At 47.8% G+C, this 25,194-nt stretch overlaps 1 long non-coding RNA gene across 1 annotated transcript; it reads left to right on the top strand.

Moving 5' to 3' along the window:
- Positions 1-3,168: 3,168 nt before the first annotated feature.
- LOC125322429 lies at positions 3,169-13,645 on the top strand. Its single transcript, XR_007201993.1, has 3 exons — positions 3,169-3,243; positions 3,586-3,723; positions 13,413-13,645. It is a non-coding gene; the product is annotated as an uncharacterized LOC125322429 (long non-coding RNA).
- Positions 13,646-25,194: the final 11,549 nt, after the last annotated feature.

Raw genomic sequence — 25,194 nt, 5'->3', positions numbered from 1 at the left:
GAAGGGGGCTGAGCACTGGGGAAGTCCAGAAGTGGATGCTCACCCTCCCTGCAAAGCAGAGGAGGGCTCTTGCATGGCACCCTCCTGGCTGTCCCTGCCCACTGGCTTGGGAGGCACTTTTGGGATGAGTGGAACCCATGCATCAGACACGTGCCAGCAGCGTCTGGAGGCAGCACACACACACCATCCTGCTTGCTGTTTGTGTTTGAAATGCCTGGGCTGCTAATAATATACTTAAACGAGGTGGCCAGTGGCCACCAGGTGACTAAAAAATATGCGTGAGAACTTACTTATTTATTCTGCCTCCTGCAGCTCTTTCTCCTAAGAGATACCAGCACTCCAGCAGCGAGGAGAAACCAGGAATTTTGGCAGTGTGCAGGGGTCTCTTTATCTAGGAACACAGAGCAACTTTTAGTCAGATGGAAAGTTTCGACGCACCAAGCTGGAGGCAGAGTGTGGATGCTCCTTGGCGCAGGGCACCCACGCCTGGGCAGAGTTGTGCCTCTCTCATGCTCCACCCTTGTGTTGCCACTGTTTTTCTGGGAATTATGCCAGCCACTGGGATGCAGGAGCAGGCAGGCTCCTGTAGCCACCACCAGGACTGACTGGACAGACCTTCAGTCTGCAATGGCACTACAGCCATTCATATTGCATCCCTCCAAAATGCCTTTCTCCACAAATACCTACCAAAGAGCACAGGGTGGCTTGGGATGCTTCCAGGCCATTTCTTGATTTGCAAATTTTTCCTCCAAGGGCTGAAGTGGTGGGTGAGTGGTGGGCTGGGGCAGCTTCACACCCTGTTGGCCGCCTCAGCACAGAGCCCAGGAGCTGTGGAGGCGACACTGGGTGTAGATCACGAACAGGACTTCCAGCATCTGATTTATACTGCACAATTGCTTTCATTTTGCATTTCAGTCAGCTTGGACACTGATGAGAGACGAACAAGGGATTAAGAATCACAGGCTGTCATCACCCTTCTCCTCCCACTGCCATTGTCCTGGTGCAATGCTCCTAAAAAAAGCTTCCAGACTACCTTTGGAAGCAGAAGTCTCTCTGCTTCTGCCATCAGACCTGTTTCTGTGCTACCTCCTACTATCATGATTGCACAAAAATCTGCACTGAACACAGGTGGTGAAAAGAAACATTTGCTCTCAACCAGTGCAGCAGCAGATGTCAGTGTGTGGACTACATATTGCCTGACTCCCTTCCCCATGCATTCCTTGTTTGAGTGCTGCACACTCCTCCTTTGCGTCCAACATGTCCTGCAAGGGGCTCTGAGTGGAAAAGCCCCGCACAAGACAAATGCCCAGACAGCTGCAGAAAGCTAGACTCATCATCCTGAGAGACCTTTTAATATGCACGGCAATGCTGGGCAGCAGAGTGGATACGAAGTGCCAGCCAGCCCTGCCAACCTTTCTAGCGGCACAAGCGAGGGGCAGCAAACTGTGGCCCAGGGAGGGTGGGCTTCAGCCTGGAAGCCCATCTCCTGTGAACCTATGTCTTCTGGCTCCTTGACTCTGAGTGATCACTGAACAACACAGCCCCCTCTTTGTTTTGACGGTCTAAATCCCTATAAACAGAGCGCTTGTTCTTTTTTCTTTAACGTCCTTTGTGGTTTCATGAAAACGCCGGATGCTGTAGAAGCTGAAGCATGAAAGGTTCCTCTCTCTATCCTGTCCTCCCTGTCCAGCAACCACACTAAAAAGAAACCACCAAAGAAAGTGCTTGCAAATACCTGAACCGACAGCCCTGGTGATGGAAAGCTCTCCAGTTATTCATAGCCCAAATCAAGCCTGGGCAGCAGCTGTGCAAGTTTCCGAGCTGGCCCTGCCAGCACCGATGGAGGCTGACCCGAAGGGCCCCACCTCACCACACACTTTTATTGCTCGTTGCAGCCCTTGGCAGCTTGGTGGGGCACAGCCGTGAGGCAGTGTGGGGGGTCACAGCTGCAGCTACCCCAGTCATGAGAGTGGGGAGGAAGAAATCATCATCATCTTCTCAAAAACACTTCCAAGCCAATGCTGCAAGCAGCTCTGTGGGTGAGAGTTAAAGCTTTTCATCACTGAAACCTTGGGTTCCTGTTTACCAAACATTTGTTCAGTCTTTATGCATTTGAGTGAATGAGGAAATGAACCACAAAGCTGGGCACAAATGCCAAAACCCTGCTTAAGTACATAAATCACCCTTGTGCCACTTTCTGTGCCTCCTTCAGTCTTGAAAAATGAATTCTTCTCCTTAGATTTGTTGCTTCTCATAAGCTCCTGACACTTCCCAGTTCACCATCCAGCCACCGTGAGCACAGCCTCTGCTTTCCTGGAAGCTCCATCACTGCCTTCACAGAGGCAGAGGCAAGTTGCTAGAAAGCCATGCTCTCTCCTCCCTGCCCAGTGCTCCCACTGCCGGTCCCACCCTATGCATGGCACACAATCCCTGGAGCAGTAAAGGGAGAAAGACCTAAATCCTTTCCAGTCTAAAGGCTGGGCTTACAGCCATCCTGTCCCAGTCCCACACCCTCTAAATGAGCTCCCAGACCCCAAATTCTCTTTAACTGAAGAGGTGATCCTTTCACCATCCTAGACCTGTCTGTTGCACCCAGTTCAATCTCCTTGCTCATCAGTTCCTCCAGCACCTTACTCTCTCCCTCACCAGGAGCAGCCTTTTCAGCCATCTCTTTTTAATACCTTTGTGGTCAGAACTGAGCAAACCCCCTGAAACCCAGAAAAAGCTCACAGAGACAGATAACCCCAGACAGGGAAGGGGGAACAGGTTCTGTAGTTGGGCGTAACAGAGAAGAGAAGCCACTCTGCTCATGCTGCAGCCACCCCAGGCTCAGCTTCTGGATGCCATGTGGTGCTGCAAAGCCACAGGGGCACTGGCCCACTGCAGGCAGGGGGAGTTATCTGGGGGCAACGTCTCTGTTCCACCTGATACGGCTTCCTCTGCATGTCCAGATGAGGGACAGCCATAAGACAAACAATCCTGGCTATTTTCTCAAGCTGATAGCACATGAGCCGGGAGAAAGAACACAGCTGTTGACCTTCCAGCAGTTCTCAGCCCCAGGAGGTCAGACCCTCCCTCTCAGGGCGTCAGCAGCCTTTCAGCTGTCTCTGATCACTGTTCCCTCTCCCTCAAACTTCCGTTGCCTCTTTTTTGTCTCTGCACAGTCTCCTTGCCTCCTGAGAGCACCGCTGGTCTATCTCCCAGACAAGTTCAAGGAGCAAAGAATTGAAATACACCCTCCAGGTGAGGAGAAGGGACTTGCTGGGGCAGAGGATCATATCCAAGGCAGTGGCAGGTAGGGGAGAGGGATTTTCCAAAGGTTATGACACGCAGCACCCACTTCACCTTCCCACCTGCCTCCCTGAGGTATAGGGGCATTGAAACTCCCTCTGCCTGCAGCACACCTGAGGTTTTCATCCCTCTCTGCTGTGAATGACTTATTGTCCTGTTGAAATTCAACCTGGGTTATCTGACATGCTTTAAAAATTCAGGATGGTGTTTGATGCTCCTTGAATTCATCAGCACATAGTTATGGTTTGGGTAGACATTTTCATTCTTTATTTTCTGCTTTCTCACCCCATACAGTATTCTGCAAGTTACAGCTTCATCTTGCTTAGGAAATGAAGATACCCAGGATAACTCCACACCATGCTGTGTGCCTAGAAATTCCCGGAGGCTACTCCTGTCTCTCCTTATTGTATTATGTGGCTGTCCTTGGTCCAGGTAGGACTTCTTATCAGGCTTAGCAGAGTAATGCTGTGGTTGCTCACACAGGAGCTCCAGGCCCCCATCTCTGCAAGCACTTACCCACCCAGGCACAAGTCTTTCAGGCCAGTGGTGTGGCTGTGCCCTCCCCAGTCATCTGGAAGAGTCACTGGAAGGTACCTGATCTGCGTGATCCTACGTACACCACTTCTATCATAGGCTACAAAACTGAAATCCAGAAGGATTTGGTCCAAAGCATTAAGTAAGCCTCTTGCCTCATGCATGAATGAATACAGTAAAGAGGATGAGATGGTTTGCTGATGCGCACAGTTTGCAAGGTCCATGTCCTTGAGCTTTGCACACAAATGTTCCCTTCCATAACTATTTCTCACTTATTTTCTTAATCAATGTCAAGACTGGGATTAGTTTATGCCCTGCCTCAGAGCAGGATTCTTGCACTGCAAGTATGTGCTGTGTCCTGCTGGTCACCAGAGAACAAGAGTGCTTTGCAGCCGTAACTAGCAAATAACAATGATACTCTTTAATAGGGAGCACATTTAAATGCAGTAACCACCCGCAGAGAAAAGCAATACGTGCTACATCCTCCCTTTCCAGCACTGGGAGAGAAAAACAGTTGTAACAATCAATGCACAGAAGTGACAACCCACTCATTGCTCACTAAGTCTGGCTTTGTGGGAAGGATCCCCCACAAGGCAGCTGGCTTGGCTCCACTCTTGGTTGCTTGAGCTGGAGTATGACCAAGGCCCAGCATAGCAGCCCAAACCATCTTCCCCAGGCATTAGCACAGGCATATGCTACTATTAAAAACAATCAGGGTTGTCCATGTCCACTTCTAAGAGCTCCACTTCATTTTGAGCCTGCCACTGCCATAGGTGCAGTGCCCCCAGGTCTGGATGAGTGGCACTTGGTGGCAGCAAGTGCTACACCAGGGATTCTGTAGCTGTAATTTCCCCAGCTCTGCCCACAGGTATAAATGTGAAAAACAAAAGCTGCATGGCTGACACAGCTAGAATGCAGCTCAGTTCACACTGAATATTCATTCCCCAGCTTTTGCAGAAGGCCTTTAAAAACACGAGTGCTTGCCAGAACAGTCCCTGCCTCCTGTGTTATTTCACTTTAGAAGAGCCTGCCCAGTAGAAGATTAAGTAACTTCATGAAGTATAACTAACAGGTCACTTGGCTAAGTAGACCAAACCGGCTGTCCTATAGTCTCCTTCACATTTTCATTAAATCTAAAATCAGTTACTATTATGTAATATAAATGCAGTGGTTTCAGAGACTCTAAGCTGAATGAGAATTTTGAATTAAGAGCACAGAACAACCTGAAACTGTCTTTGCAAAAAAAGCCAGAACTGGAGCACCCAAGGGCTCTGTCTGGCCTCATAGAGGCATGGCATTTCCATGAAATGGCTGTGAGCTGAATAAGTACTCTGGGTATTAATATTCAAAGCAGGGCATCACATATGGCTTATGAAACACCTCTTTATGTGGATTAAAGACCTGCTCTCAAGGCAGTGAGCTTCCCACTCTAACTGGAGCCACTAGGCTCCAAATTCATTACCATAGCACACTTACTGGATATAAAAAAATGGAAGGCTTCCCTTTCTATTAGCCTCCCTCTCTAACTATTAAGATTCAGCCTCATACCTGACTTGACTAATGATGAGTCCCAAGAGAGTGAACCCAGACTTCAGAGCAGCACAATGACTTTGAGTAACCTCTGGCTCAAGGTGAGAAGCTCACGCAGGATTAGTCCAAGTCGCAACCAGGTGGAAATATTAATGGCCATCATTACAGGAGACATGGAGGGGTTTTTCTCAACCAGTGAGGACAGCAGCTTCTTTCCAAGAACCATGTCAGCTGACCTGGTTTGTACTCTTTGCTCCTGCTTACCCACACAGGCTGCTGCATGGTCCCCAGGCACATTCTACTGACCAGGACAACATGCTACCATCCCACTGGCATTGTTAGAACTCCAGTGGGACTGTGGACATCCTGGACCTAATTACACTTAGACCTTAGTGCAGGACAAGGAAACCCTCTGTGGATGCTTTCTATGTACTTGAATGGAAGTCAGATTTTTGTTTCTGATTTAATAGATACCACATATATATAGCATCCACACGAACACAAGTTTGATTTGGTAACAGTTTTCTTGCAGCAAAGCATCATCTCACATTGCAGTGCAAGTCTTTCTGCCCATGTTCAGCTACTGAAAAGTGAACACCTCCTAGACAAGGAGAGCGGCTTTGTCACTGTGGTATCACTCAATATGCAAGAAGTGACACAGAGCACCTGTTGGGTTTATTTGCCCAGCATGTGGATCCTCCAGTTGCTAGCTGTGCTCAGTGCTCCAGAAGAAAAGCATAGGTTTGGGTCTGTTCCAGTGTATCTGTCCCTATTTTCAGAAAACATTTCTCTAAGTAGGCCAAAAATGTCTCTTAAATCTTGAGCTTTAAAGGATACATTTGTAAGTCAACAAACACACGAACAGGGTGACCAGCTGTTCTACTTTTGGAGGCACCGTCCTAGTTCTCAGAAGCCAATCTGCACTGCACCTCCCATAGAGGAGAGAGGCCAAGTGTCCTACTTTCTTGGTGGCCTATTTGTCCTACCATGAGAAAGTAAGGTGTGTGACTCCACACATGAGAACAGAAGAAATCCTTCCCACTGTATGCCCACACAGAAAGCCAACAGAGATGCAAAATGTCCAGACCACTTCCAAGTTATGTCTCAAAGTCCTACTGTTTCAGCTCAGACTCTTGTCTTGCAGCAATGTCAAGGTGCAGTGGATGCTATTAAAAACTGGTTCCCCTGTCCTCTATTGTCACTTCCACTCCGAAGTCTCATCTTGTTAACACATGCAGTTCACTGGTCTGTCTCAGCTAGTGAGAGCGTATTATCACTTAGCTCTGATTCAGCAAGACACCTACATTTACACATTGCCTATGTCTGTTCAGCAGGGCAGCAAGGGACACTCCTGAAGCTCCTTTTAACTCTATTAGGTATGCATTTACACTTAAGCGTGGATGTAAGTTCTTGGCTAGACTAATGCCATGATGGAAAAAACATCAGAGGGATAAACTTTGAACTAAAAATACTTTTTTTATCATAAAGAAAAAAGAAAAAAAATCTTAAAATACAAATTTTTTTTTCTGGAAATTCTTGACAAGCACAGAAGTAATATTCTGAGTAAGTATCCTGTTCCTCAGTAGTGCTGCTAGCAGGCTGCTGTGAAAATCCAGGCTTCAGCAAGGTAGTGGATGAATACAGCAAATTTCTGCATAGTCTCTACTGAGCTTTAGCCAAACAATGTGCACTGAATCCCTAACTGAGAGAGAAAAGAGGTAAAATTAGAGAGCAAGGGTAAAATTAGAGAGCATCCCTAAATTAGAACCATCACCCACTTTTTCTCCTGCAGCGTTTACTGTCAGTCTCAATTATCTTCTGCTCCTCAGTAAGGCAACATGGGTAAGAGGCACGGAGGAGCTTCATGTTTGCTTAAAAAACTTTAGCCCCAGATCTGCTCTGTCAGTCATGTAGACAGCAGGAGGTGGAGAGGGGGTGAGACCATCCGTGCGCTTCATCCTTCAAACATCTACAGCTGTCAACAAAAAGTGTATTCATGAGTAAGGACAGAACTTGGGCTTCTCAGGCTGTATTCAGCTTCCCAGAACTAGTTATCTCTGCTAGCAGGGTTTCACACGCACACAAATCCCACTTTCTCTGGGTATCCACCTCATACAGGCCTTTTAAAAATCTTCTCAAGTTCAAATCCTGTATGGCAGAGTTGCCTGATCTTTTGTGGGTTTCTTCTCAGTAGAGAGCGAAAGCTAACCTGGCAGATCAGATCTGCTGTTTCACACCCTCGGTTTCACACCTCTCCATTCACAAGCTGCTTTGCATTCTCTTTACTCTGCAGTTTCAAACTTTGTAAACTTTGATCAGAAGTTTGATCATAGGATGGCTGAGATTTGGGGGCAGAAACAAGAACCTCCCCTCTCTCTTCAAAGCATCTATCCATCAATATCAGTGACTGGTTTTGATAAAAAAAAGGGTAACACACTTTCAGAGAAGACATAGCGCCTTCAATGTTTTGACATTTTGGTTTTAGTTAAAGCATAATCAAACTTCTCAAAAATAAGGGGTTTGAAAACACTATCTCACTGCTTACAATCTGGGGGAGAAAAATCCGACAACATTCCTGCATTTGCTTCTGAAAGTAGATGTCATTTGTCCTTCAATTTCTGTACAGACAATAACAGTGGGCTTATCCATCTCGTTATTGTAGCCATGAATAGCTGAGAATGGAAAAATCAACATCTGAAACTGGGTGAGCTTCTGACGCTCCCTCCCTATGACAGCTTTAACAAGACTCCCACTCCTAGTGAGTCACTAACTCTCTCTACAAACCCCGTCTGGGATGGGAAGCATGAGCACGCATTTTGCTCAGAGCCCTCCGGCAGGGAGAATTCACCTAGGGTTGTGTGATACTGCCTCCGACTCTGCCGTATCCCATCTGTGGTCTGCAGCACATCTGCAGGTTCCCCAAAGCATCTGCTGGGATTCCTGCTAAAATGCCTTTGCATTTCCTGACAACTTGGGATTTCCTCAAACTCGAAGGACACTTTAAAAGGAGCAAGCGAGCACCATTCAGCACCATCAAAGGGGCAGGAAGACTGTGACAAAGGTCAGTTAGTCCAATCCTTGTCAGAGTCCCCTGACTCTGTGGGAATAGTGCAGTTAATGCACTTTTATGATTAAGCAAAAGACACATTCAGTGGCTTAGAGTGGGAGACTTTCAGAGCCCAGGATCATATGGTAAGAAAAAAGCACCCCCGAAATTCAGACTTTGCAGCAAAATGTTGTCTTTTGTGAAAAAGGCACTTGATATCATCAGGGAAAGAAGGTCACACCCCCCACACCTTCTTTGATTGTCAGCTGATGCAGGAATGCTATGTGCTTCCGAAGGTGAGGTGCCACCAAGTGTGGGTGACAGGCAGGCGGGGAGGGATGTGGTGGAGCCAAGCCAAGAGTGACTGACGGCAGGGCCCCTCCGGGCAGATGAGAGATGGGGCCCTCACCCAGCCCAGCCTTGGCAGGCGGCTGGCACCAAGAGCGGCAGAGACTGGCTCTGCCTGCCCTCACACTGTCAGGATGAACCACACAGAGCACGGCTATTATTTGCTTTAAAGAATGCATTTTTGGCACCCAGTGTACAATATGTTGCTGTTGCCCTCGTGACAACTCCATAATCTCTTCTTTCACTTCCAGTGTTATTGTCCCAGTTTCCAAGGAGCAGACAGAAAGGATTTACTCTTCTGGAGTGGGATAATTCCTCATCAGGAAAGAAATGAGCAGAGACAGACTCAGGAAATTCTTCACATGTCTATTTTTATTTACGGTGGAGTTCCTGTTATTACCTTGAACAAAAATAGCACAACAGCAAGGCTGCAGCCCAGTTTCCTTTGCCTTTCTGCAAGAGTCTGTCAACACCAGCCCTTGGCCACAGCTCCCAGCCACCGCCTCCTCCCACCACCTCTCCTCTTGGTCATCACCAGCCCCAGGGACAGGCACCAGCACTAGCCCCACACCTCCCATGTCTGCCTGGTGGCTCAGCACTCTGAGCTGGCTTGGCCAAAACAGGACTTACAGCTGGCATTGGTGCTGGCAGCAGTGAGAAGACCCCAAGAGTGCACACTGCTCCTGCAGTTTCCCCTCCAGGGTGTTACGAGTTAAACCACACAGATTTAATATTCACCAGCAGAAGCAAACCGGTGGTGATACACTCATCAAAAAATAACACAGTACTAAAGTACTGCTGAAAGATGACACGAAGAGAGGCAGGGAAGTGGCACTACCTGCATGGGTAACAGCCTCCATGTTGAGAGGATTCCGGCAAGGTTACACAACGCCCGCAGTGATGCGAAGGGAGAGAAAGTAACAGCACCTCAGTTATCAACAGACACCATCTTTTGTATCAGGCAAAATCACAGGCTGCTTTTAGATCCTTCTTTAAAAAACAGTCGGAAGTTTTCACAGCAAACTTGAGTTTTGGACATCATTTTCAAATCCATCATGTTTTATCTTCAGAAAAAAAGGCAAGATTTGCCTTTTACAAAGCCAAGGAGCTGCCAGCTGCTTCTCACTTCCTCCCCAGCAAGGATGTACACATAGGACAAAATTTTCAAAGCGCCTCCAGGGATTAAGCACCCATCTCCCCATCTCCTGTTGACCATCAATGGGACAAATGCACCCAACTCACTTAAGCTCTTCTGGAAATCTCATCCTTTGATGTAATTTCAAAGGCTTCAAAGCTAAGGTTTGTCTCTTTGAGGCAGGGAGAGAAGGAGGAGTGTGGAAGCGTTAAAGCAATTCATCTTAAAGCCCTTTGCCTAGTTCTGCCAGGGTGCAGAGCATCACCAGGGATATCACATGGGATAGCTCAAGGAGGAAACTTTCCCTGGCTGACCCTGCAGCTGGCATGCCCATGATTTCCATCTCCTAGGTGATGGAGCCAGAGACTTTGCCTGGGGTTTGAAGGGCCTGCAGCAAGGGAGTGACATCTCATCCCCAAGGAGACCAAAGTGCTCAACAGCCTGAATGCCCACATCACTCATGCTCATCCTGCCTTGTGGCCAGGCGATGGAGGCATAAGCAGAGTGTGTGCCTTGCTCGTGGTAGGAGGCAGGACCTGCTTCACCTGGCATTTCTTCAAGCACAAACCCTTTCTTCCCTGCACATCTCCCCACCTTTCCCACATCTGTTTTCCTTGACACCAACCGGAAAAATCATCTTTGAAACATTTTGGCCTCTGAGATAGGAAGTTGCTGCTACAAGCTTCATGAAAATATGCAGCTGGACAGGGTCTCTACAAATCCTCCTTCAAAGGGAAAGAATTATTACACATTACTAAGCATCAGAGAATTCAGTCCTCAGCTCATGGCCTACTTGTATATGGAGTTGCTGGGTTTGCATGCAACTCTATGCAATGCAAATTGTAAAGTTTTTTCCTATGATTATGGTTTTCATAGCACTGTTGCTCTGAGTAGATTCTCCAAGCACTCATTTTTTCAGTACTATGACAGTCCAGTCAGTCAGCTCTCAGCACTGTGAGAACCATATAAATCCAAAGAAAAAAACCCAACAGTCTTAAATGGTTCCACTACTCATCAAAACGGATTGGGAAACAAAAATGAAAAGTTGTGTATTGTGATTTGCCCAGGGAGGGGGGAGACAGAGGATTGGGGGGGGTTCCCTTGTCAATTTGTGATAGGCAGAACCAGAACATCACCACACTCTCTCCTTTTCTCTCATTAGAAATACTCCCCAGTTGTTATTTGCTTTAATTTGGACAGCAGATCAGTTCCCCTGTCATGCACAGTGCTTCATCCATGCCAAGCTGGGAGGCTGGCCCCAAAAAGGAGAGCCCTGCTCAGGACAGGTGGTGGCTGCAGCTGCCTGGAGTTCATCCCCCAACCTCCCATCCCACTCCTCGCAGTGATGTCATTTTCACAAACTGCAAAGTAGGTGCCTATATCTGTTTCCATTGCAGTATTGCCACCAGCCACGATAAGGATGATTTATTTTGGTTACAATACCCAGGCACTCCAGTCAAACAGGCAGGCCCCCTGCGTGCCAGATACAGGGCAAAACAAGACATGCTGAAGGTCACCTCCTCCCCAGTGAACTTGCCGTCTGGGAGAGAGCCTGTGCGAATACCTTAGCAATGTAAATACCATCCTATGGCTCACTAATGACCTCAATGAATCAAGAGGAGGCCCTTGTTTACCTTATGAAACCTTCCCGAAATAGCACAGCAAACAGAAACACTGTCTGTGCCTCCGGGGTCCATAAGCACTTTGCCGTCCCCATTGGTCCCACCTCTGGAGAGGGACAGCAAGGAGAAGCCCCCGGAGGCAGCTTTGCCCTGCTACTGGCACTGCAAGGGTGCTGTATGGAGCTCCCGCTGCTCCATCCTTCCTCCGCCAGCAACACAGCTTTCACACTTCCCCAGGGTCAAGAGAAGGAAGCAAAAAGCCTGTGTAAGGAAACGGGGATTAGCCAGCACAGCTGCTTGCTCCACTGTGCTTTGCTGGCCTCCACACAGCACATCCACGGGAGGTGTCACAGCTCGCACTGCCCCGTGGCAGAGATGCCGTGCATCCCCCCGGGCAGGGATGTGTGCTTCCCTTAGATGCCCTGCAGCTGTGGCTTACAAAATGCCTGCTTAGCCTAGAAATCACACCGAAGCCACTGGAAGGGCTCACATCACCTGATAGGGCTCGTGTGTTCCAGAGCGAGTGGAGCAGCAGGGGAAGGGAGTGAGGGGCTAAGGGAGATGAATGGGTATATTGTTTCTGCCTCCCTGCCTGCAGTTTTATTAAGTGCAACATCTTTCATCAGATACTAGAGCTGGTTGACATTTCTCAACCAACACTTTAGAAAAAAATTCAGCCAGAAGTTGCTTTCAGAAAATCTTCTGATTCGAATAAAAAGGTGCTAACTTGATTTTTTTTTTTAGGTTTTCACAGAAAAAGTGGGGTTTTTTTGTTTTTTGGGTTTTTTTACTCTTTATTCCTCTTCATTCCTTCAGCTTAAAAAAACCCCTCAAAAATGGGAGAGTAAATCTGTCATAGGGCAGTAGGTTTTGGATTAATGTTGACAATCATTCAATAATACTTTACTCAGCAGGATTTTTTGTGAAGATCCTGAGCTACTTTCAAACTCTTCAAGCAACACTGAAAAAAGACAGGTCTCAATCCTTAGAGAACTCTATAACCAAACCAGGGATCCAGACCCAAAAGTTGTCAAAGTCTGGGTAGGGTTAATTTGGGTCTTCCTCTAGCACTAGCTGTACCCAATGCTGACATGGATAGGGCTCAGCCAGGCAGGAGGGGAACACGCCCCAAGCCACAGCCAGCCGGAGGGGGGCAGGGCAGCAGCTCCAGGCTGGGGTGACACAGGGACCCTCGAGAGGAGGTGGTGGCAGAGGAAAGGTGCTTCTGACAGCAGAGGCAGTGAGGGATGCCAAGGAAGGAGTGGGTACGAGTGTCGGGAGAAAGTGCCCAGTGCTGCAGCTGCAGGCTCCTGCAGGCCAGCTCCCTGCGGGTCGGTCCAGTGGCGCTGTTGGACCCTGGTCCCTGGCTCACGGTGGGACCGGCAGCACCAGCAGGGGTCGGGGGGATGTGCAGGCAATGCACAGGCCAGTGAGATGAAAGGCATGGCTGAAAACCTCGCCATGGTAGCACTGAGTCAGTACCACTCCCTTCCCTAAACCCTTGCTTAGGCATCTGTTCCCAGGGCTTCAAAAACAAAAGGCATGAGATGAGAAGGAGGCCCAGGAAAAAATAAGCTACAGCTATAGAGTGTGACTATCATAAACAGCTAATTTAAAGAGCTTAACACAAGTTTTCTTGTGGGCATCATAATGGCACGCTGGCTGCATCCATTACGTATGGAAACAGAAATTTGCTGATTCAGCTGTGAGGGCTTTTGAAGTGATGGCAGCTGAATTTGCACAGAGCCTTCGTCTGTCAATTCATCCTTTTAACTGAACAGGCATGTTTTTAACAAGCTGACGCTTCTTCAGCCTGACAAATGGTTTCTAAGACATCCCTTCTCTTTCAGCTGTTTGTCACTCACTCATGTTCCTTCAGGTACAGACCTTTTTTTTTCTTTCACAGCAGAGCACTTCCTCTTCCTCTCCAGCCCATCTGGCTGTGCAGCATCACACTACAGAAACTCTTATGCAGCACCAGAAGAAAAGAAAACAGCTGGGGAAAGGTTACCATGTCACATGCCCTCCTCCACAGATGCTATAAGCTGATATGTTCAGCTCTCAGTATCCGGGGTAATGAGGGCAAAGAAAGAAAAGCAAAACTAATAATACAAAATATATGTAAATAAGGCCCCAGGAATGTAATACTTTAATACCTTTACCTTTGAAAAAACAAGTTAAAGATGCAGCATGAGTTTATAAATAAAAAGAAAAAAACATTGTACATTATACTTTATAATGGCTCTGAAAGAGTTCTGCATTTTTTAAACATGGCACAGCTAATCTGCAGCTCAGAGAATGCACCCACAGATAATCAAGAGTTGACTGTAAAAAATCTTTTTTTGAATGACAGCTTGAAAAGTTCATGCACATTTCTCATGACAAATCCCCTAATTATCATTTCCATCAGTAGACTGTTAACATATATTCTGGGCACTACAGGCAGCAGAAAAAAACCCAAGTGGGAAGCACCAGAGATTTATCGTTCAGATTATAAAGAGCCCAAATTTCAAGCAGAGTTGCAAAAGGCCAGCAGTCAGCTCGGACGCGGATGGAATTTCTACCTACACACCAAGACTGCCTGCTGGTGTCAATGTTATATGTCATGATAAGAGTGTTGTAGAAGTGGTCCTTAAACTCAAGCTTCATGGCTTAAGCTGAGCTCTAATTAGCAACAGGCAGGGAAGGGGAGGGCCAGTAGGGCAGAGCCTTTCCAGGGTGCTCACGCTCTCTCCACAGCTCACCGGCTGGCATGGAAGACAAAACCTGCCCCAAGCTCTCCCTCTCAGTGCTAGTATACCTAATAAGATGTGTGGACATAGCCATAAAATAAAACTGAAGTGCATTTTTCACCACCACCCCCACAACGAGAAGCCCACCCAATGTGCTGTGTATAGGGAATGCTGTTGGCAACTTCTCTTCAGAAGTGGAGCTTTACAAGGTGGACAATCAGTTTGGATTTCAGGAATGCACGGCCCAGCCAGTCATTAAGACAGAATCAGTCACGAAATTTAGATGCAGACCTGTCAAAGTCTTCAAGACCTGACAAAGTGGTCAAGTACATCCATATTTAAGCCTGTGTTGCAATATGGGGTTTGGCTCTGCCATCATTAAAATAATTACCTCCAGCACAGTGTTTTCACAGCCTGAACACGGCATTTTCCCTCCACTCTGAGTTACAGGGACCACTTTCAGTGGCCCGTGTGTTACTACTGCACAGGCAGGGGGGTTTCTCAGCTCCTGCAGGCTGAACATTGAGGTAGAAGACAGTAACACAGCAAAGGAGTGTCTGAGTAAGGCTCTGAGGGGTTCACAGAAGTTTATTCCATGCAGAATGCATGATAGTTCCCCAGTCTGGTCCAGCCTCACAGGCCACAGGACCCAGAAAAGCAAATGATGATTTGGAAGCAAAATATTTACCTAGCAGAGCAGGGTAAAGTGCAGCAAGCTTTATGAAATCCAATACTAAACTCCATATGCAGATCTCATGTATCTGGAAAAACCTTTGGCTTTCTCGTGACAGAGAAAATCCTAAAGTGAGGGGATCTTCGAACCAAGTACCAGTATGATTTTGTCACTGGCAGCCACTGGGTTGAAAGGAACAAGCTGCTTCTCACAGTGACCTGTTTACTTTTTCTATTCATGGCTGTGCCTTTCTCATTTAGGAGATCAGTTTGCTTTTGCCAGATGGGGTCAAAGTCACCACTGTGAATCCAGCTTTTTTTTCCTTGTTTCTTGGAAAGCACCAGTCAGTACCATGTCAAGAAAAACAAACAAAGAGGTTTGCTTAGGATCTATTTAAAGCAATGCATCAGTGGTAGCTTCAATACAACCCCAGGGTCAGCACTGGTGTTTGTGACAAAACTGGGGCTACTGCATATGAGGAGAGCTGGATCATTGCAAAGCTGTTGCAGACAACATCCCACGTTCCACCCAAAGAGGTCAGAGCCATGCACAATGCAAGCAAGAGAGCTCCTCTCCAGCATCTCCACTATCCCACACTGGCCACGTAAGAAAAGTCCTGGAGCTCAGCCACTGCAAACTGACATAAGGTCCTGAAATGTATCAGACACACTGAGTGACTCGAGAGGAAGATCTGAATTTTCTGTCCCTGCCAGCAGACCTTGAGTGGTGGAAGATTGCTCTGACCCAGGAGAAAGTCTGTGCCTAGCAGGGGTTGACATGGCAGCACACTTGCCACCACCTCCCCTCACACTCACCCTTGGCACCAGGAGTCAGAAACTATCTGGAGAGGGAGTGGTGGAGCAGACCAAGGGCTGTAGAAGGTCCCATCCAAACGAGGTGTTTCCTGCTGGAAGGCACAGAGGTGAGCACCCCATGCTGCTGGGAATCCTACACCACACACACACTGAGCCCAGGGAAAGGCTAATAACACATCCCCACCTTGCCAGAGCATCATGAGGCTAATTTCATTAGCATCCGTAAAACACTCTGACGCTGTCCATATGGAGCACAAAGCGCTGTTAAACAGCCACGCAGAGCAAAGCCAACAGTGCTTCGCTTTTGTTTATGCAAGGTATTCTGCTGATACTATGCCCTTGGGAAATGGTAACAGCTTTGGTTACAATAGGGGATTTACTACCACCTCAGCTCGCTGCAGCAATACTGAACATCTAAAAGCAATCTCAGAAATGTCTGGTCCACAGGGAATCTCGCTCTGTCCCACTTACATGCCAGTGCTTGCCTTTTCCTTCTGCAGCTCATTTCTGTAAAAGACACATTCATAACTCGGAGCTCCTTACCAGTGAACCTAATCCAGCAAGTATCCAAGACATTCAGGAAAAGAGACTTTCATAGCATTGGAATTTTTCCATGCCAGCATTTTTTCATCATAAGATAAATGGCTTTTACTTACAAGGCTAAAGGCTCTATTCTTTTCAAAATACTTCTCAGCTTCAAAGTGGCAATGGAAATTGGCTGTGCACCTGGCCAGCTGATCCAGCCTGGAGTCAACCAAACAGCGAAAGGCGTCTTTCTTCCCGGCAGCACCAAGCAGTGCTGTGCAGTGGACAAGCAGGCTGGAGGGCTGCTGTAAATAGGCTAACACTTAATTAATCAGAGGGTTTTTAAGCAGGGCCTGGTCAGCACTGAAATTCAGCAATGCTGAATTTCCAGACTGGGGGCTGGTGCCTGGGATGCACCTGCTGTGTTGGATGCCGGGTCTTGGAAAAGTCTTCTCTGGAAAGATTGCTTTAGACACCCAACTGCTGCACTAGGGCAAAGCCTCCCTGAGCCCTGTCATCTATCCAGTTCACCAGAGCAGGCACTGAGGGACTGAACTCTGCAACAACTTGGGAACCGGCCAGACCTGAAAACAGCAACACCAAACCCCCTCCACTCACAGATTCCCTCACGTGTGAGTGAGCTCTCCTGCAGATACTGGATGGAAGTGGATTTTATTTTTATCATAGGGGTGAACAAAGGCTCCAGCTGATGAGACATGTTTGTCTTTCTCACGAGACAAGTGTAGCAAACACCTTGCTGAAAGCAGTCTTGACCAAATTGCTCCCAGCCTTGGACAGAAAAGTACAGAGGAGGAGGAAGAGGGGAGGAAGCACACTACTGGGGGAGCCGGCCACTGTACACAGAAACCTCATGTTTGCATGCAAGGCCACTTGTCTGAAGTCCAGCCAAGAGCAGCTCCCAGTTCTCGGCAGGGCTTGGGAGCGGGGGGGGGACACCCAGCCAGAGATGCCTAGAAAGTCCCAGGAGATCTTGGAGCTATCTGTGCCTTCCTCCAAACCCTTCCCTCTGTAGCTCCCTGATGCTGGGACTACCCATTTCTCCCCATCTTTCCCTCTGTCCCCAGCAAGTCTCTCCTGGCCAAGCTCCTGGCTGTTCAGCACTGAGACCATCTGCAGGAGGTTGCACAATGCTTGGCCACATTCAGCTTGACCCGAGCAGGGGCTGTTGCTCTCACTTTCATGAGCCACAGCCATAAAAAGAGACGGAATTTGCTGGCCAAGGCGAAGCCAGGGCAAGCTGATGCAGTGCAGGCTCCCAAGGTCAGTGGCTGCAGCTCTGTGCCGGGGGAGGACATGCAATGCCTAATGTGGAAATGTTTGTGTTTGGAGCAATATATAGTTACATTTAGCCCCTAGCAGCTGCAGAGGCTGTTTACTGTAGCACACAGTCTTCAGCCTATTAGCTGAAGGCCTGACAGTGACCAGATGTGGAGAGGAGCAACTGCGGAGCCTGCAGCCGTATTTATCTCTTTGCCAAGATCCCAACAATATCTTGCCTAATAAGTCTGGCACAGAAATAATCATTTAAAGAGCTGAAAAACACAACATCCACAGCCCATCTTTACAGCCAGAAGGGGAGTTCTGTGAGGCTTACAGTCTAATCTTTCACCGTCCCAAGTGCTTCCCTCCTACTTCACAAACAGCGGGTGATTTATTTCCCAAATGGCTGGACTCAAGCCTCCTCCATGTAATCGCTCAACAGGGAGGCTGCACCTCTGCAGCCAAACTTGGCCACTTGCAGGAGCTGCACGAGGAGGCAGAAAGGAGCAGAAGCCACCACCCCCTGCCTGCGGTGCCAACAGGCTCCTCTGGCGGGGGGATGCAGAGTGCACACGCCTGCTGACCTGCACACATCCCGTGCAGCAGCAAGGACAGCCTGTACTGTCCCTGTGTGTGTCCCAGAAACACCCAGCACTCCGCAGATTAGCCTTAATTTGCTAAATTAAAAACAAAACAAAACAAAGCAACTCTTTAGGTGCTTTCTGAAGACCTGGAGAGCTGTATCTTTCCTGGCAGAAGAACTGGATATTGGATCAACATCAACACCAAGAAACATAAGTTACACTCCACTGATTCATGCAGTTTATGACCTTGGCTGGCAGATAAGCCCATGCAGCATGATTTTCTCTGCTTTGCAGGCTGCAGGTACCAGGTGTCGTTGAAGGTCAGAGTTGAGGAAAGGGCTCTCCCACAGTCAGGAGAAAGTTGGAGAGAACGATTTTTATGCAACATAAGCTTGTAGATGATTAACAATTTTCTTTCAGTTAACCGAGAAGTTAATAGTTATTCAAAGCACTCCATTGTAATGGGAGTGGAGATGGGGAGATGTACTACATTAACCTTTAATCTTGGACTGTGCAATAAAAATTAAAATGGAATATGGCACATAAGTATGATTAATTCTGCTTGCAAAGGTAGAGGGTGTCAGTGTATGCTTTGCGCAGGAGTGTTTCCTTCTAACAGCAGGGTGCCCTGACGCAGGTGAGGATGGGCCACAGAAAGGCTGCACTCAGTATTCAGTCCTGTGTTTTCTGCTTTTTTTCAAGCTTAAAATCCATCTTATTTCAAAATCCCCCTTGTTAACTCTGCACCTCTCAAAAATCTCTAAACTTTAGGAAGTAGGTGAACTTTTTTTTTTTAGTTTTGAAGGGGAGAAGGGAGAAAGAAGGGCAGAACTTGGCAATTTGAAACCGTGGAAGGCTATCATCAGTGAAACATCTGCTAGCCTGCCCCCACTGCAGTGCACAACACCAGGGAGAAGAACAGAGGATTTCCCACAAAGCTATTTTTTCTGAAGCCCCCCTTGCCCTGCCCTGTCTACCACTCTAATGGGCAGCCATGGGTTGAGCTTGGCACTAAAGACAGCCAGGAGGTTACCCTGCCCAGGGCTCACTAGTGCCTCCCAGCCTCAGCCTATGTCAGAGCCACTTTTACTGAGCGCTGCAGTCCTGCTGATACACATGGGACCATTGCCACATCCACAGAGACTTGCTGAAGTCAATGACATTGAGTTTATTTTCTGTTTGCAAGTTCAGTGGCAAACCTTTGGAGAGAAAGAAGAACATGGGAGACAGGCCCAAAAGGCAAACTGTGCTCACGGTATTCCCCAGCTTAGCCATGTTTGGCTCTGGGGTTTGGTGGGGTTTTTCAAAAGTGTTGCAAAATCTAGGCCTGGATTTGTCTTTCCCCTTTTGTTCTTACTACTCTCCCAAGCATGCCAAAAGTCCCTTGCCTGATGTCATCAATGGGTTTGACCTGGGCCACTTGAGCCAGCACAAGGGCTGAGGGACTAGGCTTATGAGGCTGAATTAGAAGTGTTTTCAAGACAAATTCCTCCCTCAGTTCAGACACACCTGAATGAGCCTGCCCACTGCTTTCCTGAGGAGCTGGCACTTCCTCGTCCCAGCCAGAAGTGGAAGCGTTAAGCTAGAGTAAGTGGCTGGTTGCTTTTATGAGTATTTTCTCAGCCATGGGTGTTTCTGTGAATCACTAAATCTCCAGCTGTCTATAAGTCAAAATGCATTTCCCAGCACTTTCTGCATTCATTCAACAGCCATGCCAATATAATGTGTGCATTAAGAGAGAAATCAGTCAGCTAATGAGAAGGCACTGGAAGCAGCTCTGCTGGCTGAAGTGCGCTGGTTTCCCTGACAGCCAAGAGGAGTGACCCCACACACCAGGACACCCATGCCCCCCCTGTGAGGCCAGAGTCTGCCCCTGATCCCAGCTGCCTGCAGCAAGCCAGGCCCAGCAAAAGTAGGCATGGTAGCCAGAGAGCAGGGAGGAGAGGTGGCTATTCCCCTTGTCAAGCTAAGATGAATCTCATGCACACAGCCTGCCAGCTCACAGACAAAGGGGAATCTAAATACCTCCATGGTGTGCCTGCAGATCCCCACACCACACTCTGCCTGCCTTTTGTGCAGGGGACCTCCATGGGGAGGATGCAAGGATCCAGGCTTCACCCTGCTCTCCCTCTGCCCAGGGTTTGTTTACTCCCTTCTTCCTCCGCAGCCAGTGCTCAGCAGTTTCAAGACAGTGTCTATTCTTGTGCCTTCCTTCCTGACACCAAGCTGTGTTTTGGTTTCAACAAGCCCCAGTGGGGCTGAGCCCCTGTGACCATAGCAGGGCAGGCAGCTCTCAGCTGAGCTTACAGGGCGCATGGAAGCATGTGGTGCTTGCAGGCAGCACAAACAAGGCCCTCTGCTTCCACAGCCCATGCCCAGCAGCTCTGATGGGCATATCCTTGATCTCTCTCAGTCCCAGTCATCCTGCTGAGACCCAGGGTGGATCAGCAGATAGCAGGCAGGGCAGGCAGGAGTGCACATCTCGTTCAGAAGTAAGGCAGGACACACAAAGACTGCGTCAGCCCAGGCTGAGAAAACACCACACGTTCAATGTATTTGTCTTTGAGAAACAGGGTTAAGAAAGAATGAAGTCATAAACATAAAGATATACATAATGGCGTATCTATAATGGCTCTGTATTTTCCAGGCTTTTGTGTACAGTTAATCTACAACCTGGCTAACCTGCCTCAAGATAATTGAGAGGCAGTGACAAATGTGTGCCATCCTCCCACCTCCACACAAGCCACTGCCTCCAAACATTATAAAGAAAGTTATAAAGACAGAGTTACCTGCCAGTAACTCATCCCAAGGCCAGCAGGATGGGGCCTTTTGTATTTGCCGGGGCCAAGGTGCATCCTGATACCAGGAGCTGCATCACTGCTGGGTAATGCTGAGCCAACAACGCCCCACAGAGCCATGCAGCACAGGACACAGCACTCAGGGAGAAAGAGACCTCGTGCCATCACTTAGCCCACCTGTGGGACCAAATTTTGGCAGGACCTTATTACAAAATGCTTCTATGTAAAATTTGTTTCCAGTGAGAACCAAACATCTGGGAGAGTATGAATTCCAGAGCAGACTGGGAATAGGAACAGGCCTAGAGCAGCTGACTCTCATCTGACTGATGACAGAATCAAAGGTCCAAGATGCCTTCCTGGAAAAAAAACAGACATTGCATTTGCTCTGCATATGTGTAGAAAGCACCTGGACACAGTATTTGGAGGGAGGACATTTAGGAACATGCCACAGCCAGAGGAAAAGACAACAAAGTGTTGCAGCTCCAAAAGCTAGTGTGTTGTGAATTACTGCAAATTCACATTTAGATTCAGGCCTTAACCCCAAGCTGCACCAGTAACTGTTTAGTGCCTGTATCCAATAAAGCACAGTCATGCAGCATTTACATCTCTCCTCAACTTCCATTTACTGGCAAAAGTCTTAAAAGGAGCTGTAAATTTGCTGGAAAGGAAGGTACAGCAGCAATAACAACACACCATGAACAAGGTGGGCTGTATGTAAAGCCCATTCAAGCTTCCCTTCAGACCCTGGGATGCTGAGGGGCAGAGCTCAGTGCCCACTCAGACACACTCTGGCCACTGCCACGATGCACCTGTGGACACTTGGAATTCATTTTGCCATGTCATGGCAAGCAGCTCCTTCTGTGCAGGTCTCTCCTCAAAACTCCCCACATCGACTTTCTCTTCCCTGCACCCTCAAAGAGTGCAACTTTGCAGCATGAGACATGCATCCATCCTCTCCAGTCTCCTGCAGTGCCTGTATAGATGGCTGTGCATCCTAAAGCCCTGGGAGCCCCCACAGCAAGCACACAGCGGGGTTGAGAAGTCAAGGGCATCCACACAACCATATCTCCCTGCAGCAACACTGGCACAACCCCCCTGCACGCACGGTAAGGCCTCCACAGGGTGCTTGCTGCACCTGCTCTGTGGACAGACTTATCAGCCTCCAAGGCTGTGAAACTGGTAATCTAGAAAAAGTATGAGTCACTCCAAAAAAATCTCATATCCTTCTCTAGTTCGAAGTGTTTCCTAGAACTGCACTGACTGTGAGGCCTTGAAGACACAACTGTTTTCTGAAATTAAAAATTCCTTTTTCTTTTTGCAGCACCTCCTGAAACGTCAGTATTTTGCTGGGTGTCTCGTGTCTAAAAAGTTTCTCAGCAGAAAAGGGATACTAACAACAGAGGAAATGGGAAAAGGGGAGCTGTGGCAGCTGAAAAGTTCATCTATTATAACACAAAGTGCACTCTTTGCTCCTAGAAAGACAACTTCTACTCTATGTGGATAAGCAGACAACTGAAAAAAGGGCAGGGGAAGCCAGATGCTTCATATGCTTTCAGTCCACTGAGGGTAAGAAAGAAACATTGGCATCATCTGACCTTGAAACAATGACTGAAGAGAAATATGACACTCGTAACATCTTCAAAAAGAGGCAATTTTTGCCTCCATAGCCCAAGGGGACCTCCATCTTCCTGGCAAAGGAGAGCACAAAGCCAGTTTGTCAGCCTGAGATGCAAAAGGTTTCCAGTAACGAGCCCAGAAAACAGGCCACAGGCAGCCTGGGCTGTGGGCAACAAAGGTGTTGGGCATAAGCAGCCCCCTGAGGAGCAGCTGCTTGGAGCTAGATGCCAACAAAAGCACATTCTGAGCCCTGCAGGCTCATGGGCCTGTCAGGAGAGAGAGGGTAGACCCACAGATGGACTGAGGTGTTCTGCAGCCTGCCATGGGCTCCTGCTGCCTGGGAACCGAACACTACTAGTGGCCTTGGAGGTATAACATCAGTGTTGGGAGAAATTATTGCCTGGTCAGAGCTTTGCATGGCTGTCACATGCGTAACAAGCAAGTTTTATCTGTAGTAACCTGTTTCATTGATTTCTGCTCTACTGGAAAGTCAATAAAAATTGACAATACCCCCATGGGGTTGTTTTTTGGTCATGTATACCTGAAACATTTCTTTCCCTGGGAAAGAAAAGTCAAGAACTTTATTCTCTACATGTAAGTGAAAAAGGTTATTAAGAAAAGCTTTTGTCAGGCAGGACACCCACTCAGCTAGCACTGTGCTTGACGAGATCCTTGGAGGCCCTGCTATGTGGGGTGTACCAAAGGGAGAGGAGGATGCTTAATGCATGCATCTTCATTGCTGCCTCTCTTGGGAGAGGCACTGAATTCTCCTTCTCTTTCTCCCTGGGCTTATCTGTTGACGGATTACACCAAAAAAAGCCCTTTCATAAAGCTCCATTAGAATGCCAGTGCATGCAGCGAGGGCCACTGAAATATTCCCAAAGCCACAGACAAAGCTGACAATCTGCAATATTTTAGCATAAGCTCTGACCCAGTACACAGCAAAACAGATGAATGGCACTTCCCCTAGGGCAGGAATAACTTCTGAAGCTGCTGACAACTCGCTGTTTATCTCGTTTCAGTCCCACTCTTAATCACTGTTTGAGATGAAACTTTTTCTAACCCAGATTCCAGCTTGAAGATCTCCAGAAGAAAGACCCTTGACCTCCCTCCTGGTAGCCTTCTCAGCTGCTGGCAAAGCTGCCTGTCAGATGCTGCAGTATTGCTCCATGCTTACAGGGCAGGAGGAGCAATGGGGCTGAGCCAGGCTCTGCTCCCCACTGCCCTGTGTGGAGCCTGCCACGGGGCCAGCAGCACGGCCTCCAGCCAGGGAAGGAGCTCACGGCAGCAGTGGCAGCTCGGGACTGGCCAGACGCTTCAGCTTCTTCAAAGTTCATCTCTGCTCCTGTTGTTAGCTCCAAAGCAGGAACAAAACAGCAGACAAACCATTTAGTCAGTTTTGATATTGCACAACTGAAAGAGAATAGGAAAGCACCCCCAGGAACTGAGCCAAGTCAATAATGGAGACAGATTAAGCAATACATGCACCTGGCTGTCAGAAGTGTAAGATACTCTCTCTTTAGTAATTACAGAGCAATTATGAAGTTAACAGCAATTCCAATAAGGACATGTATTTCACAATACAATTTTGTTCACAATCCATCAGGATCAGTCACACCAAGGAGATACAACTCTGAAACCAAACTGTCCTCAACCCTGCAGGCATAATCCTTTAAATGCCAATCCTTGGTGGGGTGGGATCTTGCGCTAAGTAGCAATTAAATTATTAGTTATTAATAGGATGTAATTGAAGCTGTACTTCAATGTGACTTTTTAAAAAATCCCACTTTTAAGATAGGTAACAGAAACCAAGATGAGGTGAAGAGTTTGTGTATTGAGTTCATGCAGGTTTAGTTAACCTGTATTATAATTCTGAAAAACCATAAACAGATTAAAGCTGGGTTTCAATATATCTGAAGTCATCAAGGTCTGTTCTGCATGGTCTGGATGAAAATCGTAGATTTTGTGACTCTTTCTAGTGGTAAAATCACAATGATCTCAGTTTATCTAATCCATCCAAAGAGTAAACAGAGACTGTTCTAAGATCCAGAACAGATCCATGCCTGAATTTGAGATACTAAATCAAACTCAGATCTGCTGAAGTTTGCAAAGTCTGACTTGCACTAAAATCCAGCTTTGCTTCAAAGTGCTGAGATCTGCCATTTTGTGCCTGTTCTAAGAGAAAAAACAGCCTGCCTTGCTCCAAGTTCCGCGTGGCAGCACAAGGTGGAGGTCACCTGTGGTGGCACTGTACTGACACAGCTCACAGCCAGGAGGAACACTGCACCATCACCATTTGCTAACAAAGACTAGAAATTATTGAGCAAGTGACCCAGTTGGCTGCTTCAGCACCCGGCTGACCCGAGCCTGGACCCGCTGCCCGGGCGCACATGGCAGCAGTGCCCGCGGGATGTCCCTCGGTGCCACCAAACCGGATTTCTGAGCACTGCAGGTTCCCATGCAGCCTATAAGCCTTCCAACAGACCAACACCCATCCAGACAGCAGTGACATTTGGGTATCATGTGCTTCCCCCACCTTGCTCTACCTTTGCAGTACATTGCAGATGAGCCCATCCACACAGACACAAAAGAAAGGGTGACCCAGGCTACAAAACTATGAACACGAAGCACGCAGAGCCACAAGAGAGGAATCAAGCACAGAG

The sequence above is a fragment of the Corvus hawaiiensis genome, chromosome 3 (assembly GCF_020740725.1).
Source record: "Corvus hawaiiensis isolate bCorHaw1 chromosome 3, bCorHaw1.pri.cur, whole genome shotgun sequence".
NCBI classification, from domain to species: domain Eukaryota; kingdom Metazoa; phylum Chordata; class Aves; order Passeriformes; family Corvidae; genus Corvus; species Corvus hawaiiensis.
The sequence above is the reverse complement of the archived record's forward strand: the minus strand, read 5'-3'. Positions and strand labels throughout refer to the sequence as shown.